General features: G+C 39.1%; 1 long non-coding RNA gene across 2 annotated transcripts in view; it reads left to right on the plus strand.

Annotated features, from left to right (window-relative positions):
• The first annotated feature begins 562 nt into the window (after positions 1-562).
• The window catches only part of LOC116738276, a 54,494-nt gene continuing 34,955 nt past the window's right edge, over positions 563-20,101 (plus strand). For both annotated transcript variants that reach the window (XR_004344016.1, XR_004344015.1), the window contains exons 1-2: positions 563-741; positions 3,250-3,394. This is a non-coding gene — a long non-coding RNA (uncharacterized LOC116738276). The remainder of the gene's footprint in view (positions 742-3,249; positions 3,395-20,101) is intronic.

The raw sequence follows: 20,101 nt of genomic DNA on the forward strand, positions 1-20,101 counted from the left end.
TGTTCCAAATAGAATGAGCGACAGATCATTTCACAGCTATAGCAAATTCCTCCTAGGCCACCTTCATACTGATGTGAGACAGAACTCCAGTTGAGGGAGAAAAATCAAGCCAACTTCTTTGGTTTTCAAAACAAGGTGTCCCTTTTGCTGCCTGATATTGAAAGTACATGTATATGGCTTCAATACAAAATATATCTACACTCTAGACACTTGTCAGAGAGCTTTACCTGGCCCATTGTGTGTCATTTTATTGTATTTTACTTTGAGTTCTTGTCAGCAGTAACTAAGATATAAATTATAAATAACACAAACTTAAAAACAAACAAACAACCAAAACCCTCCTGCTCTAGGACTGACAGCATGATTAGATATCCCTGGATCAAAAAGAAAATATTCCTTGTACTTTCTTTGCTGTACTTAAGAAGGCAAGAAACTATTGTATATTTTAGAAAGATTTTCATCTACACTTTTACCTTAAAATGTAAAAGTGTTGGCATGAAAACGAGTTGGCTCCAGTTATCTGGAAAACGTGTTTATGTGGAACACTTCATTCCCCAGCAATGTCAACCAAATGATGTGTCATTACAAGAAGCAATGATGCATAACATCAAAGAGAGTTGGACCCACCACATTTCATCACACTTCTGCTAGCATTCCAGAAGACCTTCTTGTTCTGCCTTCTTCACCATTGCTGCAAGAGCTGAATCAAATATCCAGAGCTACCCCAGGGCAATTAAATTGGTAATGTTTTGATTTTTAAATCTCCATTAGAAATTAATGCATGGCAATGTGACAAGAGAAAAGGAAGCAATCATGTGAAAAGCCTAGGTACATTGTGGTGTTATCATTTTATATAAATGTACTTCCATTTTAAAATAGATAGCAATGAGTCACTTGAGCAAAGATATTGTGTCTTGGTATTACAGTGTTACTGAGCTTAATGCTGAATATCTTTTCATCAGCCACAGAAAGCAAGGGAGAGGGCTGGGTTGCTTTTCATTGACCTCCAAGCATTATTCAGGACTATGGCCACATCATGCAAATATTTAATCAGTCCCTGAAAATCATCAGCAAGAGGCAGCATTCTTCGTTATTACCAGCATTGCTGTAATAGTACTCAAGAAATATAGAGGGGCACAGTAATCCCCGTCCCTCAGCTATACTACTGGGAATTCTCATTCCATCAGCAAAATGTGTCTGCCAAAATCAAGATATAAGGTCTTGCAGATCATTTCATTTGCAAAAACATAAAAAAAGGACTAAATGATGGACAAAAGCTATCTTGAAATCTTTTATTGGGGCAGGGAGAATGGAGATTCTCTCAAATAATCCCACTTCCAGGGAAGACAATTTTTAAACCCATGGTATATGAATTATAAATTCAGGGAAAAAAATTAATCTGAATTCCAGCAAAATCAACACTGATAGAATTCAGAATTTGTATGAGAATGAAACTAGTCTCAAAGATGGTTAATTATGTTTAAAGAATAAATGATTGAGAGAAAAATTGCCACATGTTCGGCTGTATAGGGAGAGGATTTGTGCTGACAACTCAAATAAAAGGAGGGATGGAGACCAAATGTCCAGGGAGAAACCAGGCCATGGCATCTGAGCCAGCTGGTCTTCAGGTCAGGAGAGTTCAGTCTACAGGACTGACTTCCTAAGAATCACCACAAGTTAGGGACCTCGAGTATTTAATTGGCAAGCCAGGCAGCCTGGATTAGTCCACAGCAAAGAAGGATAGTCCTTTGCCTTCCCATTTAAGATAGACTCCTGGATGAGGCTCCAGGAAGGGCCAAAGGTAACTTATAAAGGGTTTTTGCTACCCCGTAAACATCCCCGTTGTAATGAGAATATAACAAAGCTCTCATAGCGTCAACATGTCATTATTTTTTCTGGACTATCCGGGATACCCTCTCCAGACCATCATGAACCATGAGGGTACTTCAAACAAATACAGGGGCTTCAGGCCCCAAATCTCAGGACCCCTCTTTTTCATGGCCTTCTTGCAGGTTTGGGCAAAAGCTTTGGGCAACCATGTCAGATAGGGAATAAAAGGGGAAGGCAAAGCTATGTAAAAAATAGGGTTTGCAAATTCAGAGAGTTCTGTTGACCATGAATCCACAAATGCAGACAGGTCACTTAAGAATAAGGAGAACAGGGCTAGCCTGGATGGCTCGTTGGTTAAGTGTCTGACTTTGGCTCAGGTCATGATCTCGTGGTTTGTGAGTTCAAGCCCTGAGTCAGGCTCCAAGCTGATAGCACAGAGCCTGCTCAGGATTCTCTCTCTCTCTCTCTCTCTCTCTCTCTCTCTCTTTCTCTCTCTCCCTCCCTCTCTGTCTCTCTCTGTCTCTCTGCCCCTCCCTTGCTCATTCTCTCTCTCAAAATAAATAAAGAAACTAAAAGAAAAAAAAAAAGAATAAGGAGAACATACAAACTGATCTGCCCAGGACAGTGCCAATTTATAGCTTATATCCTGGAATAATTGTAAATAGTGCCTCATTACCCTTAAATATCCAATTTGGGTTCTATATTATCTGGGCATGCTATTAGAGACACCATTTACAAAAATTACCTTCTGGCTGAAAAAAATGTAAGCAAAAAATATAGATAGCTAAAATAGGTTCTCTTCAGTAAAGAATAAGCTCTCATAAATTGGTAATAAAACGTAGGGTATTAGAGAAATGTTGACCCTTTTAAAAGTTCTATCTTAATTTCTTCATCTTTGTGTGGGCAGTAATGGTAGTAGTGGGGGGAGGTGTGGTATGAGCATGTGTGCATGTGGCGGTGTGTGTGTGTGTGTGTGTGTGTGTGTGTATAATTATTAACGCCTCTTGAAAGGCCTTAGGGCCCTATAAGTAAAGATTTCATGCAAGGTAGTATTATTACAACTTGTCACAATTGATTAAAAAGAATTAAAAAGCAATAATATAAGTTCATTTGAAAAATTCCCAAGCAAAGAGCTAGTCAGGGAAATGGGGGGAGGAGGTAAGTTTGTGAATGGCTGTCAGACATCTCTTCTGTCTGACAGAGAATATAGAACTGCTCTGTGTGGGACCGAACACCCGGGCATATACATACATCCACAATTAACCAAAACCCCACAGGTGTATCAGGGAACAATGAGAAAGTAAACATTTTGTTTAGTGTCTTTGTTTTTTAATTGAGGGGGTGGCAGCAGGTTTAGTGGGACATTATGAAAATTGTGGCAAGGGGAGAAACCTTAACAGCTTTTCGTTCTTTGCAAAGGATGTTCTGCTTTGCCCTGGAGAGTGGGCTAAACTGATAGCAGATCAGACAGCTAAACTACCAGATCAATGTGGGATCGAAGAGTCAATGGTGGTGCTTCAGAGCCCAGAAGCAAAGCAGGAACGCTGCTCCTGGAAGAAGAGAGGTGAGATGGTGAGCCTGTTTCAGTCTTGCTGGGATCTCTTTCACATCCCCTAGTCATTCTGTAAATCACAACTAGCGTGGAAACCACTTTACAATAGCCGTTTTATTTCTCCTTTTGTGTCTATTGCTAAAAAAATGCATGAAAACCTTGTGAACTATAACATGAGAGGATCTAAAATGATGGTGATTTTGTTCCTCTTCATTCAAGAGGTGGGAATAAGCCCAGGAAAGGGTAACAAGCAGAGTGGGAGGTGGGAGGCCCCATTTATTTCCTCGTAATGGCTCCAGCCTAAGTTGCCTTTTATCCACTTAGGCCCACACCACAAGTTCACTCTGGAAATCTCTTCAGTTTGGCTACGTGCAGATGTAATCTGACCTGCTCTGGGCAGTCCTAATTGCAAACACATTTCTCTCCTGTGGCCATTCCTAAGCAAGCGATGGTCAGAGCCTTGCCAGGGTTTTCTGGCATCTTTTTCCTTCTTTGTTTCCAAATCTGCGTTTTTCTATGCGAAAAGATGCACGAGAGATTGTAAACAGGATAATTATATGGCAATATGATTTCCAATGCAGTCTTTCCTTGTGGATTATTTCGAATGTGTAGGGGTTTGTTTTGGTATGTTTTTTTTTTTCCACTCTGCCTGTGAGTCAGGGAGATAAAATGTTGTTTTGAAAGCACCAGTATATGGATCCACTAGGAGCCTCCTACGATGTTGTTCAAAACAATTTGCGAAAGATTATTGAAAGGAACAGCAAACAAGAATGAGAAGGAAGAGCAGGGTAAGGTGCGCAGGTCTCCAGCAGTCAGCCAGCATCACCGTGGACATGGGGTCTGTGCAATGTGTCCTCTTTTTTCTAGAATAGTGTGGAGAAAGAAGAAAAACTATGCACAAACAGCTGCAAGTTTAGATATTACAAAGTTACCGAGTTATCCTGTCTGAGATGACAATGTTTTGGGTGGGGGAGGGGTTGAATGTGAGTCTTTGAAAGGACATGTCCTCCTGTCCTTCCCCTATGTCTCCACTAAACTCTCCACTGCATTTTGTCAAGTCAGATGGCTCAGAATCTACAGATAGATGGATGGGGTAATGTCAAACACATGCCCACCCTTCAAGTTGCACACATAGACACAGCACATTTATTTATTGTGGTACATAAAGTCATGATTTGTGGCAGTTTGAGCTAAGGGGCACATGAGGGCCCCCATGGATGGCCATGCAGGCTGTGTGGCCCAAGTCCAGGCTGTACTGGGCACATGGACTTAGGGTGGAATTGGTGTGCCCCAATTCCCCAGCAAAAAAGCTGGGGATGATCTGTCTTTTGTGCCTAACACACTACCTACCATTATATATTATGTGCCCAATAAATTTTGTTGAAAAAATTGCTAGTCTGCCACCAGAAGGTTGAGCTTTTTAATCATCAAAGTACCCCCAAAAAACATACTATTGATTCATTCTTCCAACAGCCAGGGACACAGGAATAAAGGAAGTACCGTCCCACTCCCGGAAAGCCACAGTTTAAGGAGAAAGGCATATGTACAAGAGTAACGTGAAGAGAGCACACTGATCACCCAGAGAGAAATTAGGAAAGTTTTGACATAGAAGATGATCTTGGCAAAGCAGACTTTGCATTCTACAATCCCAAATATCAAAGAAAACAATGCCAATGTCTGATCTCTGACATTTCCTTCATTTTCAGGAAGAGGGAAAGATTGACACGTTGGAAAGGAAGGATTACTCCAGATATATTAGAATCTCTTCCAGTTGTGAGTAATAGAAACTACCATAATCTCCCTATGTATCTCATTCAAATGTAACAGGTTCTTTTTTTGAAGAAATCTTCTTTCAGATATTGTGAGATAAGCCTCATACTAAAGAGTCAGGCAACTGTAGACTGATGCTTATTAGTTGAGGGGCCTTAAGAACAATATTTATTATATGTGGCGGTCCCTTAACCATCAAATGGAGATAGTATATGTCAAGTGTCCATGAATGCCATCCCCACTTTTACCATACCCCACTTGAAGATACACTTGGCATATTGAGGTGTTTGTAAATAACCTACTTAACCATTAGAATGGTTGGTAACCTTCACATGTAAGCAAATGCAGTGAAGATTCTTAGATTGCTCATAGTTTGCCTCTTTATCTTCTCAAATGTAAAGAGGAGCAACACTATTTCTTTTTCAAGAGCTTCCTGAGGGAGGCATTGAGTGAGACTAAAAAACATCCACCTGAAATATCAATTGTTTACCATTCTTCAAATAAAGAGAATCTTAATATTATCCATAACCACATCAACAAGTATTAACTGACAATGTATATTTTTGTAACCAATAATATTCTTTAGGCACTCCACTGATAACATTAGTAAGGCAAATGAAATTTTTCATGGATTATTTTAAAAATTAAATGTATTTAATATGTTTATTATTTCATGACTCCTAATTACATCTTCATTTTAAAAGTTCTTGACTACTATGTGTATTTTCACTCTAGGAGCAATTAAACATTTTCTGAAGAGTTTCAGGAAAGCACATTTGAGGGAAACACTTGAAAGATGTTCAGCAATCTATTATCCACATAACTAGAGGCAATAAGAAAACTCAGATCAATGACATTTGAGTTGATTCCCATGACACATTTACAGCAAGTTAGTTGACTTCACTTCAACTTTCTTCCTAGAAAACTTTTCTCACAGCTGCTAAGTAACACATTTCCTTTCTTAGTCTGCTAGGTATGGTATTAATTATCAACAGCATCCCCCCACCCAAAAAAATAATAAAACAGAGTAGGAAGAGAAAGTAGAGCCTTATGTAATTAGACTCTAGCTAATACATTGGCTAAATAGCTCGGCTATGACTAATTCTACAGTTAATTCTAGATTACCCATCTACAGATAATGCATAAGGCAATAATTAGAGACCATTTATTGTGTGACATCTGCTTTAGTAGGTACTGAGAAACAAAAACAAATTAAGACTATTACCTCCCGGAAGGCATTTTTTTTTTTTTTACTACTGTATCTACCCTCAGCACCTAGGATGGTATCGAGTACATTGCTGAGTCCCAATAAATATTTGTTAATGTGATAGATGGATTAAAGAAATGACAACATTCCATATTTTCACTGTCTAGGTGGGGAAATTGCCAGGTAGGCCATTAATTCAATATTGCACTGTCCATGGTGGTTTCTTTTCACCCCCTCTTCACAATCTCCAGATTTCCTTTCAGCCACCTTACAAAGTCTTTTTTTAATTAGAGAGTAAAATGGAAAAAACATTTAAAGTAAAAGAGGTTTGATTTTAATTTTCTGTTCCACTACTAGCTGTGTGACTTCAGACAAATTATTTACCGATTTTTATCTTTAATCTTTGATTTATCAAATGGAGGTAAGTCATAGCAATAGGGTAGTCTAGGGAATTAAGTGACATTGTATAAAATCCATCACCCAGGGTTGGTCACACAGTAATTACTTACGTAACTGTGAATCCCGCAGACTGATCCCTCTTTTTCTTCCTTTCTAGCTTTCTCTCCCAGACTGCATCAGCCTGTCCTCAGGACCACTGTCCTCCCAATCACTCTAGTCCAGAGGCTCCCTACCACAGCTGACTTCAGAATCACTGAGACGAGCCTAATTCTAATTCTATGGAATTAGAAGCTTCTGAGTGGGTCTAAAACTCCATAGGAAGCTCATGCTCACCCTCTGATTCTGATCAGCGGTTTGGGAGTCCCCGCTCTCTGTCAGTCCCTCTAGCAGTGGGTCTCAAACTGGAGTGTGTGTCAGAACCACATGGATAGATCGCTGAGTCTCACCCCCGAAATTTCTGATTCAGTAGGTCTAGAGTGGGGCCCAAGAATTTTCATTCCTGACAAGTTTCCAGGGGCTACTGATGCTTCTAATGAGGGACCACACTCTGAGGTCTTGTTTAAAGGTCTTGCCAGTCAAAGTGTGATCTGCTGGCCATCCATACCGCATCATCTTGAAAATGCAAAATCTCAAACCTCACCTCACATTTACATTAAATGAGAAGCACAGGTTTAGGGAAGAGCTTTGTAAAGGGATCTTTTAAAATGGAGTTTCCTGGGCTCCATACACTGGACATTCTGATACAGCCGCAGAATCTACATTTTAATAAGCTCCCCCATGTCATTTGGATACATGCAATTCTTGAAGCACACCTAGAAAACACTGCTCGAGAGGGTTGCTGCAGCAGGTGATTAGCTGTAGAATCAGTCATAGTGTTTCCTACAGAGTATACAACATTGAGTCTGGCCAGCCTTGCTAGTTGTCTTGCTCTAGCAAGGATCCTACCAACCAAGCAATCACATTGTACTTATTTTTTTCTATGTATCAGACAAAAAGATTGTGTGTGCTTCCCAGCAATCTAATTATGACCTACTAGAGTAAGATAAAGATTGAAATGGATTCACTTTGAGACAGATGTCAAGTTTGGAGAAGAATGTCTGCAATCATTATTTATACCCATTAGTCAAGGCTATTGTGATGTTAAGTAACAGAAGCCCTCTCTAGCACGTGTGCTCACACACACAAACACACAAAATGAAAAGACAAGTTTTCTAGAAAGATAAAAAGATACATAATAAAATATAAGGGAAGGAAGTACAGTTGGATCTCATCTCCTAATGGTCCAGAATTGAAGTCATTTATCTAGCAGATTGTATTATCTCAAAATGGCCATAACAATATTTTGTAGCAAATGGCCACAAATGCTCCTTCTGGACTTTGCCACTCTTACTCCAAGAGTTGGGGTCTATGCCCCCCTCTCTTGAAAATGTGCAGGTCTTTGTGACTACCTCATCTAATAGAAGACCATGATGGAAGAGTGCTACATGACTTGTGAAGCAAAACTATGCCATAAAAGGTGACACGGCTTCCACCTGGCTCTCTCTCTTAGAATGTTCCCCTATAATCCTGAGCCTCAATGTCAGAAGTCCAGCTTTCCAGAACTGCCATGTGGGAGAGACCACTTGGAAAGGCCACATGGAGATAGAAAGAAATGCCCAAAGAGCCCAATGTGTTCCAGTCCCTACCTAGCTATTTGAGTCTCCCTACTCCAGGAACCAAAGATGTGAGTAAGGAAGGCCTCAAAATATTTCCAAGGATACAGTCTGACTGCAACCACATGAGGGATTCCCTGTGGAACTAAATCCAGAACCAAGAGAGACATTAATAATTTATTATTGTTGCTTTTACACCCCCATGCAGCAATAGTAATTGAACTAATCTCTCTGTTTGTCTAGAGCTCTGCACATCTGCTTTATTCTCCTCTTTCTGTCTGTAGACCAAGCTCATGCATTTGTTCAGGTACATAAAACAATATGGCTGTTCAGCCAGACTATAAGCCCTACAGAGTGCTTCTTAAGCTTTAATGTACACGAAAATCACATGGACATTTTTTTATAAGACAGATTCAAATTCAGTAGTTTTGTGCTGGTACCTGAGTTTGCATTTCTTAAAAGTTCCCAGGTGATGGATGTCTCTGTGGCTGTGGACCACTAAACTAATCCTTACCATTTGCTCACTCTCTTTCTCATGCTCTCCCTCTCTCTCGTTATCTTAAGTCACTTAAAAACAAGTTGTATGGGGGGTGGGAGGGAGGGGAGGGTGGGTGATGGGTATTGAGGAGGGCACCTTTTGGGATGAGCACTGGGTGCTGTATGGAAACCAATTTGACAATAAATTTCATATATTAAAAAAAAATGAAGATTAAAAAAAAAACAAGTTGTACACATCATGATAGTTCACCACTAGGTCCTTCGACATAACTCTGCTAAGAAAAAGAACATTCTTCCATAAAATCAGGATACTATTATATATGCCAGAAACTTAATTTATAAAAACGGCCTCATCTAAAATATAGTCCGTATTAAAATTTCCTCATTTGTCTCAAAAAATATCTTTCAGAGCAGTTTCTTCCATTTTGATCTAGGATTCAATCAAGGATTATGCATCTCTGTTACCCGATAGTCTAAAATAGCTGCTTTACCTTTTCTTGAAATGTCTTTTATGAAATTGCTATTCTTGAAGAGTGCAGGTCAGCTGCCTGATAAAATGTCCCATAACCTGCGTTTGATTGCTTCTTCATCAATAGATTCGAGTTACCCATTTTTATCAAGAATACTTCCCAGTCACTAATTATGTACTTCACATTGGAATACATCAGGAGACTCATGATATCACTTTGCTCCTTTTTTGGTGATGCTGGGTTGGATCACTTGATTATGGTGTTCTTTTTTTAAGTGCCAAGAAATGTTTTCGAGAGAGGCCCCAGCTGACTCCCCCTCTCATCTCATTGGCCAGAACAGATAACATGGTCACCACTAACCCACTCATTGACCAAGGAGAAGTGTGTCCTCTCACTGGCTTAGGTGAATTATGATTCTATCCCTGGGGATAAGGAACACCCCAGCTTCCCTGGAAGTGGAGGTCTGTCAACATGTGGGAGAGGGGAGCTATTAGCCTGGAAGAGTGGCATTGGATAGACAAACTGCAGTGTTTGCCACACTTACCTAATATTACAGAGCTAGTTAGAGGAAACACTGCTCTCTGATTCTTATTCTAACATAGCATGCTGCCTCCTCAAGAGATTAAGGATTTATTGCTTATAAAATACTTCATAGGCCTCCTGTGAGAAATCCAATATTTATTTGCCCTGTAAGGTAAAAACAGAAATTTATTTTTTCTTATTTTCTTTCAAGCTTTTCTCAATCTATGATTCTTCACAGTGTGATAATGACATGGCCACATATGTCCTCTGAAAAAGAAATAAAAAGCTTTTTTTCCTTACAAAATGAGCCAATAAGTTACACACAGAATAAGTTTATGGAATGTAAGTAGTTTAATTTAAAAACATTTTCCACTCTATTATTCTTTTAAAAAGTTCTAGAGATAGAAAATAAAAAGGAGTTATAATTCTAACAGGACACGAAGCCAAAATTGTGGATGGATGCTTTTACAAAGTTTATCAAGACTATTAATAATAGTCATCCAAACTTTTGGCATCTGCAGAATTGGGTTGGATATGTGTAAAATGTAGTTTTCTTATGAGAATTCTGGTACTTTGAATCTTGTTCCAGCTGGAAATTAGATATGGAAAACATGAGGTTGATTCTGAATCCCAAAAAACATGTGGTTTAATTCTGAAAATCAAATGTAGTGTCTGGGGGCTGGCTACAAAGGCCATTGGTAGAGTCAACCAAGTGATACTTTCCTCCCAGCAATAGTAATCTTTTGTTCTGTGCCTTCAGAAGTAGGAGAGGCAACTCTACAACCTGTGATTTAAGGGGTTCAAAGGCAGGTCTTTTACTAGTTTGTACAGTGCCTGTAAGTTTTACCATAGAAGCATTAAAGTCATTCTTCATCCCACTTCCAGTAAGGATCTCTACCCCCACCCAACTCTGTTGTCACTGGGCCAAAGCTATTTCTCCCTTTTTACTTATATAAGGGACCTCAGAGTTGACTCTGTATGGGCCAAGGCCATTGTTACCCCCACACCTCCCTCTCAAGCATCAGCCAACACTTCAGCAACAGAACTTCAGGTTCCATTGAAGCCTAAGGACACAGAAGCCCAGATGACTGTATGGAGAATGGGGTGTAGGTAGAGAATGAAGCACAGATGTGTGGGGAAATGAAAACGGGGAGAATAATGAAGTCAGTATTTATCTGCTTCCGAATTTTGCCAAAACCGAGCTACCATTTTTAAAGCTCACCAAACTTTCTGTTTTCTACTGACCTCAACCCTTACCAATTTTTTTCTTTCTTTGCTGTAATGTTGACACCAGTAGAATGGCACTTGTGATTTTTGTAACCTTGTTTCACCCCACAACAAAAAACGGGAGATGGCCAAATACCACAGAGAACTGTGGGGTTATTTTTGTATGGGCACCAAACAAGGTTTCTACATAGATTTGTCATCTCTCCCATGCAATGAATGAGTTTTAAAAATGTGGAGAGATTTCTCAGAACTATTACTCCAGCTATTTTGCTCTTTGGCATTTATCCACATACCCCATGAGAGGTAAATATGAAAAAACAATATTTGACCATGTAGCTATAGTTACAAGCCACAGACAGCCAAGGGTGCAGAAATTTAAAGATGAATGTAATATGCAATTTTGCCCTGATTCTGTCTCCCTAGATAAACTCTGCTCACCACTTAAATCTAAGTGTTCCCTAGTCCTAGGTAATTGACAAGAAGTGAGAAAAGGTAAAATCAAGTAGAAATTGAACACTGAATAGAAAAGGACCTCCTTTCCACAAACAAAAATGCCATTTTATTGTGGAATGATGAAAATACCCCATTCTTTTGTTTAGATAAATTTCAATAGTATTTATGCTGATTTCCCCACAGGGAGAAAAAGAGACTATTTCTTTGAAAAGCCATTGGCAGAAAAACACTCAAGTTCAATTTGGTTTCATCCTGAAGGTTTGAAGTAAAATAATTCTTTGTAAGGATTTATAAATAAGACATTCATTAATGAAGTTTCACAATATCACTTTGAAGTGAATACTACTGAATTCATTTAACTAGTGCTGAGACTCCAGCAGAGAAATTGAGCAATTGGACTTATTCAGTAAAGCATGTAAAAGTCTAGAGAAAGAATCCAGGAATTCCCAGTGCCTCATTCTCCATGTTGAAGTACTCTCAGATATGGAATCAGATATGCAACATATATAGGGAACAACATCTGTGACCCAGATACGACTAGAAAGCTAACCTAGACAATTACTCAGAGTATCACCCTTCCACATTTGGAACAGCTGGCCAATACATGTCACATCTATAAGGAGAGGCTTCTGGGAAGTCCCTGAGTGTTTTCAGAATCCTTGCACAGAACTGAACATCTGCCCTGACCTCTTCTCTAGTTCTGAGGTAACCTCAACCCCCCAAGTCAGTGCTGCTACTAAACATCCGATGTGAATGGCCTGAAAGCACCTTGGATATCAAAGCCTTCTCCCCAAGGTCAGCCTAGTGATCTGACTTTGATGTAACTCTGTCTGCCTCTGATTCCTCTCTTTCCACAGCCCACCAATATTCTAACATGTCAGCTCGTTGTTGGCCCCCAAGTCTAGCCAGTTTTTGTTGACACATCCCTTTTCGGTCTTATTCCAGACCCAACTATAGTACTTTGTAACCTACTTCTTCAACACTCCTTTCCTTCATGTCTGTCCTTTGATCTCCTGAAAAAATTTCTGTTGTCTTAGCAGGAAAAATACCTTTACTGCCTGCCCATCACCCTCTGGTCCAAGTCACTTTTTCCCTGAAGTTTCAGGGTCTGCTCCCCTGATGTCTACTATCGCTTTTCTCGTCTCTTACTCAGACAAGCAAACCATCCAGTAGCCCACGCGTCTTTCTTTCACCTTTATGTCTTTGCTACAATCACACATCCCTCTAAAACTTTTTTCATGTATTCAGGATCACTTCATCTACTAAACCTAAACGGAGCCTAATGCCCCATTTCTTGTCCATGCTTTCCTTGTGCCATTACACACATTAATTCAATAAATATTTATTGATAATCTTTTATGTACAAAGTACCATATATAATAAGGAAAATACAAAAATAATTGCAATACGCATCCTGAACTTGAGGACCTTACCATCTGTAGAGCAGTAAGATGCAGAGGGAAAACATAAATCATTCTAATACACAGAGAATATTAAATGAAACTAGAATGATACTGACAAGGTGATATGGTAGTTCAAAATCAGGGAAAATTAGTTCCAAAAAAGAAGAACATGAGCAAAATCAGGAAGATTTCATGGTAGAGGTAGCTTCTTAGTGTAGCCTGTAGACAGATATTTCAGATATAGAAAGGTATTTCAGGTGTTAAGCCTATACCAGCAAAAGCATGGAGTGGGAAGGAAACCAGGATTAACAGACAGGACAAAGTTTAGGCTGGCTAGAACATGGATGGTAGAAAAGGATATTTGGGAAAATAACTATGGAGCCTGGTGCACAGCAGTGGAATGATATGCTAAGGTGTATAAACCGTCGTTTTGAAACCATTTAAAGCTTGTGATGAGGAATCAGATGATCAGAGCTGGACTCTAGAAGAGTAAGCTGGCATTGGTATAGGTGAAAACAAGAAGAAAGAAGTTTTAGGAAACCATTACAACCAACTCCAAGGGAAAAAATAATAATAATAATCAAGAACCTGAACTAGAGCAATGACCGTGGGAAGGAGAAGGATGAAACATATCAAAGAGTCCAAATGTAGAATCAACAGAGATTGGCAACTGACTGGATTAGAAGGGGAGAAAATGACTCCAAGTTTTCATAATAACGTTGGTATAAAGATGCACCAGACAGACAGCTGCTTTTTTTATCCATCAACAAATACTTCTTGAGCACTTACTGTGTGACCAGTGCTAGGCAAAAAACTGGAAATACAGTAGCAAATGAAAAAAAAAAAAAAAAAAAAAGACTCCTGCCATGAGGGAGCTGCCAACCCAAAAGAGCTAGATACATGGAAAAGGTGTTGGAGATACTATGAAAGGAGCTGGCTCAGAATACAGAAGGAGCCCCAGGAAGGGTTGGTTAAGTCACTGTTGGATGGAAAGGTTCTCAGAAACCAGGTTGTGTAAGGCCGGCTGCATATGATCGTATGCGCAACTGCAGAGAAGTCCGCCTCCCCTGAGAACATTCCTTTCCAGCTCCGTGGGTGCCTGCGTCTCAGCTTCAATTGAAATAAATACAAAGATTACACTAAATTCTTTCTTTTATTGTTCATTGTTATCCAAAAAATGTCATTTCTATTGCACTTGTGTTAGGTAACAGTATCAGGTGATGTCGCATGTGGTAGGGAATTAAGACGACTGGCAGGCTGATGCAGTGCAAAGAGCTCTAAATTCAGTCATTAGACTGGACTTGTTTTCTGGCTCTCCCACTGACCAACAGGGTGAACTTGAACGCGTATAAAAACTTCTCTTGGCCTCAGTTTTCTTATTCATAAAATGGTGATTTTCTTTAAAAAAAAAAAAAGCCGCTTTACTTATATCACATTGTATTATAAAGGTCAAAAAATACATATAAAAGCAATTGGCAAAACATAAAATATTATTAGTTATAAAATATTGCTACATATAGTTCTTTCAGATTCCCACTGAAAGCAAATGACACACTCACATTACATTAAAGGAGAGTTTGACAAAGAGACTGCTTACAAAGTATAGGCGGGGTTCTGGGAATAGTAAGTACTCCAGCGCAGGTACATCAAAGGAGCTGTTACCACATCTGGGACTAAAGGGCTGAGAGGCTGAGTCCTTGTAGGGATAGGGAAAGAAAAAGTGGTATCAATCAGAGAAGTCCGTCCGCGGGCAGCATAGCAAAGAGGAAGCCCAGATTATAAATACCTCGGTCATGCTCTTTCTTTCCTCTAATCAGCTTCCAGGGCCCACTGGTCAGAGCCAACCAGAAGGCAGAGATCTGTAATCTGTCTAGGTCAGGCTCTGGGGTCAGTGAGTTGAGTGGAGAAGATATCTGACCCAACATCAGTAATTATCTATTAATCTTCAATGGATATAAGGATCATCAGTGGGAGCTTGTTAGAAATGAAAGTGCTATGCACCCAGTAATGTGGTGTTTCACTGAGCAGCCCACAGATTCTCACGCACATGGTCGATGGTCGCATTTTGAGAACACTGAAGTAGATAGATTAATAAGTCATTTTTAATCAAGTTCTTTTCCCTTTATCATGGGGGTATCTTAGGAGTAAGGTCAGACTAACTCACCAGGAAAGAAGGCACTTGCTCCTCTTCCCAAATGACTTGTATTGGAGACTGGTGTGTGAGCCATGGGGTTTTATAATTTTGCTAGGACTTACCACCTAGCATGGTTCTAACACCTTCCTTTGCTGCTAGTAGGACCCAAATCAGCCCAAAGAGACTCTGGCCACAATACTGTTTCCTCATGCATTTGTTTAAACCAATTGTATAGAATGTCACTCCCACAGGGAAGAGTTTTTAATTTTTTACAACACCCTATCGCACTGGAACTCACTGTGTTTACTCTTTGTATCCCCACTACTGGTACACTGAGTGGATCATAAGCACATCAAAAGCCATCATTTCATTACTGGACAGAAAGGAAAACTGAATGCAGTTTAAATGGATGTTGTAAATTCTATTATGTGTTTCTTTTAAAAAGCAAAAAAAAACCCAAAAACAAAAAAAAAGACTTTCTTTGGAACTTTCATTTAAAACCAAATCCAACAGGGGTGCTTGGGTGGCTCAGTTGGTTAAGCGTCTGACTTTGGCTCAGGTCATGATCTCAACGGTTCGTGAGTTCGAGTCCTGCGTTCGGGTCTCTGCTGACAGCTCAGAGCTTGAAGCCTGATTCAGATTCTGTGTCTCCCTCTCTCTCTGTCCCTCCCCTGCTCACGCTCTGTCTCTCTCTGTCTCTCAAAAATGAATAAATGTAAAAAAAAATTTTTTTAAACCAAATCCAACAAAATTCAAACAAGTTTTTAAGATCATATGCAATTGCAATGTTCATCAAGCATACTGAGTGGGCCCCTGGGAAAGAGAACCCTGAAAATTGCAGTCTTCCATCCTCTTAGGCTCCCACCTACTGTTTTTGCACTTCTGTTTTGTTGTTATTCAAAGTAATTGAAATTTTTTAGAAAGTATAAACTTTTTGCAAATGGCAAGATCTTGTTCTTTTTATGGCTAAGTAATATTCCATTGTACATATATGTATCGCATCTTCTTTACCCATTCATTTATCAACAGACACTTGGGCTGCTTCCCTATCCGGCCATTGCAAATGTTTTCATTTTCCTGGGTAGTAGCATTGTATGGAGATGGGTGTTAGCTACATTTGTGGTAAGCATAGCATTGCACTTACTGAATTGCTATATTGTACACCTGAAACTAACGTCACATTATGTGTCCACTACTCTCAACTTTTTTTTACAAATGATAAACTTGTGAAGATAATGCCACAGTAGAAATGCAGGTTTCTCTTTTTAAGAGTCATTCAACGTTTTGTCATGTATCTGTTTTCCTACATGTGTAACTCAAAAAAAAAAAAAAAAACAAAAACAAATCCTCACAACTAGATTACACAGCTTCAGCCTAAAATGAATTTTTTTTTTTCTCAGCACACACTGCCCATACAACACCTGTTCCCTGCAGAAGATATTAAACATTTTGTGCACACCTACATACATTGTTGGGGCAGGAATCACAGCTGTTTGTAATTTAACTGTAACTCTAATCCAGAGTGTGAAACAGAACTAAAATAGTCAGTTATGAGACATTAAAAAAAAGAACCATGCAGATGATCCTTTGTTGGTACAGCCTCAAAAGTGCAAAATAAAGAAAAAGATAGTTATTCAATAATTTACAAAAATATTGAGCATGGTTTCACTATTTTCTGAATATTAATAAGATTTTCAAGATTTCCTTCCATAAAATGAAACAGGCTATTACCACAGGAGATCTCTTTATGGCTCCTCTTTTCCTATTTGTGTATCAATCCTATAGAGAGATAATAAGTAGTGTCTAAAGTCTTAAATGTACTCATTTAGTTGGACCTTCTAGCCAGTGAAAATAAGTTCTTTGTTATCTGAAAGAAAATGATCAAAATACCAATCTGTCATCATCTTAAACCCTCTGTGGTTGACTAATTGTGATTATTTATGGTACTGTTTTCTGACTTTTTTAATGTTATGGTTGTTTTCAGCTTCAAGTAACAGAAGACCCAGTTTAAAATGGCTTAAAGAATAAAAGGATTTATTGTCTCTCATCACAAGGAATTCCAAATAAGGGAGGCTCCAGAACTGACTAATTCAGAAGTTTAATCACATTCTCAAAGACCCAGGTTCTTTCCATGTTTTTACTCATTCATCTAAATTTCCATACCAAAAAAAAAAAGAAAGCAGTGAATCAGTTAGGATTGTCTGAGAAAAAGAACAAGAAGGATAGCTGTCTATCTATCTATCTATCTATCTATCTATTCTTTGACCTATTGATCAATCTGTCAATCTATCTAATGACTTATCTAGGGAAATTTCAAGTAATTGGCCTATGTAGTTGTGGGTGGAAGCTGGTGAATCTAAAATCTGTGGGAAAGCATAAGAGACTCTTAAAAACTGAGAACAAACTGAGGGTTGATGGGGGGTGGGAGGGAGGGGAGGGTGGGTGATGGGTATTGAGGAGGGCACCTTTTGGGATGAGCACTGGGTGTTGTATGGAAACCAATTTGACAATAAATTTCATATATTGAAAAAAATAAAAATAAATAAATAAAATCTGTGGGAAAGGACAACAGGCAGGAAACCTTGGACAGAAGCTGGTGGTGCAGTCTTGAGGCAGAATTTCTTCTTCCTCAGGGAAACAGTTTGCTCTTAAGACCCAAAGATCAACTTTTTCAGCAACTCTTAAGGGCAACTCTTAAGAGCAAAGGAGTCTTTCCCTGAAGCACCTCAACATACTTCTTCTCAATCTCTGTTGGCCAGTTCTGGGACTCACACTCTTCATGAAATCAGTCCCTTGCAAGGAATATGAAATCAAGACTGGTTTAAACCAATTGGGTTTTAGCTGAGCCATATGGAGCCAGAGTAGATGCGAGAATTCAATTTGGGCTATGCCACATGGAAGGAGGAGAAAGTTATCGTTGGGTAGGCAGAAAGAGTATCTGGAACATAGTAGGAGTTCAATAAATATTTGAATGAGGGAGTAAGCCAATGAATGAATGGTGATACATGTGGAGGAGGAGGATGAGTACTGGTGATTTTCTCCAAATACATATTCCAGGCAAGACATGACTTCATCAGGTAAACAGTGTATATATTGTAGCCATGACATATGACTCTTGTTTACATGATATCACATTCAATCTTTGCCACACACTGCTAGGCATTGTCATTCATAAGACTAAGCGAATGCTAACTGTGCTCAAGGGGAAGAACTGGAAAATAAAGGAAGAAAAACAGTATTCTAAGCTTATAATCTATTTAATTTAGTACATTAAGTGCAAATGCTTTCATGCTGGTGTACTTAAACCCCTAATTCTAGAATGTTCCAAAATACTGTTTTTTTGATAAATAAGTCTTTGATTTAGAGAAATCTCCTGAGAAAGCAGAGAGCCTCACCTGGGGACTATGCATTTCTCCAGGGAGTATCAAGTTGTGTTCCGGAAAAAAAAAAAAAATGATGCTTTTTTTGTTGCACTTGTGTTGAGTTCTTTATGTTTAACTATCTTGTTAAACCAAGACCTTTGACCAAGAGTCTGAGTTTCTATGACATGTGATATAGGCACAAGATAGAAATATGTTCAGAACAGATGGAATGTGGATTGATCACATCTGCATGCACACCGGCACAGGCACACATACACAAACCACCACCACACCTGCCTTTAGTTTTTTATCACCACTTTCATGATTGGGGACTGTGTTATGTTCCCTCCATATTAATTTTTCAGGGAAAATACTCAGCTGGTCAAGAAGAAATTATTATTTTTCACTTGTCTGACCAAAATTCAACTTTATTAAAAAAATATTGCCAGAACTTGTGAGAAGTTTCTGTGAATAAGAGGAAGTCTGTGACTAATTTCTCCTTGTTAAGCACTTTGAAAACCACTTCCCTCCCTCTCTCTTCTTTTAGTGTGGATCTCGACCAGCTTGCCATTTTTAGTCTTGTAACCCTGGACAGTCCTTTTTACTCTTTCTAAGATTTAGCTGGTTTCTTTCCAGGCAAAATAAGAACGATAGTTTTCTGAAATGCCTTAGAAGTTTCTAGATATCTGTTTCCAATGTCAGTTTTCTCCATTAAAATATGATATCCTCGAGGGCAGGAATTTTGCCATTTTCACCTCTATCCCTGGGTGCTCAATAAACGTTGGCAGGTCGAGGTAATGAAATATCCATGTCACATCAATTAATGCTTGTACCCCAAGTATTTTTTTTAATTTACATCCAAGTTAGTTAGCATGTAGTGCAATAATGATTTCAGGAGTAGATGCCAGTGATTCATCCCCTACATGTAACACCCAGTGCTCATTCCATCAAGTGTCCTCCTTAATGCCCCTTGCCCATTTAGCCATCCCCCCACCCACAACCCCTCCAGCAACCCTCAGTTTGTTCTCGTATTTAAGAGACTTGTGTTTTGTCCCCCTCCCTGTTTTTATATTATTTTTGCTTCCCTTCCCTTATTTCCAAGTATTTTTAAAGCATTTCTCTCTACCAAACTATTTTCTGACTATTCACTTGAGCTCTTGTTATATCACTTTTGTATTGTCTTCCGTAGTTTTGTTGAGTGGGAATTGTGTTGAGTGGCAAACACTTGAGAAGACTGGTTTGGGACCTTGCTTTTGGTCACCACATATTACTGTTAGCTGAGATTGGTTTAGGCATGGATAAGAATGCTGCATGACGCTTGTGCAATGTAGAGGGTTGCTAACAAATATGTATGATAATTATATTTGATATGTATTGACAGTGAATCACCACACATTGCCTGTCATGACATGGTGGTTATCTAGGGGTTTGAATAAGAAGTTGAATATTTTACCGGAAGACTAAGATTCCCTCGGGAAAACAGCAAAAAGTTGTTTACTTCATTGTAGACCAACTGAATGTGGGAAAAGCCGTGGTAATTGAACAAAACTTCTATGCACAAATATTTCCATGACACCAAAACAAAGTAGACAAGAAAAGTGGTAGGTGCGTATTTGTTAAAG

The sequence above is a fragment of the Lynx canadensis genome, chromosome C1, assembly GCF_007474595.2.
Source record: "Lynx canadensis isolate LIC74 chromosome C1, mLynCan4.pri.v2, whole genome shotgun sequence".
NCBI lineage: Eukaryota > Metazoa > Chordata > Mammalia > Carnivora > Felidae > Lynx > Lynx canadensis.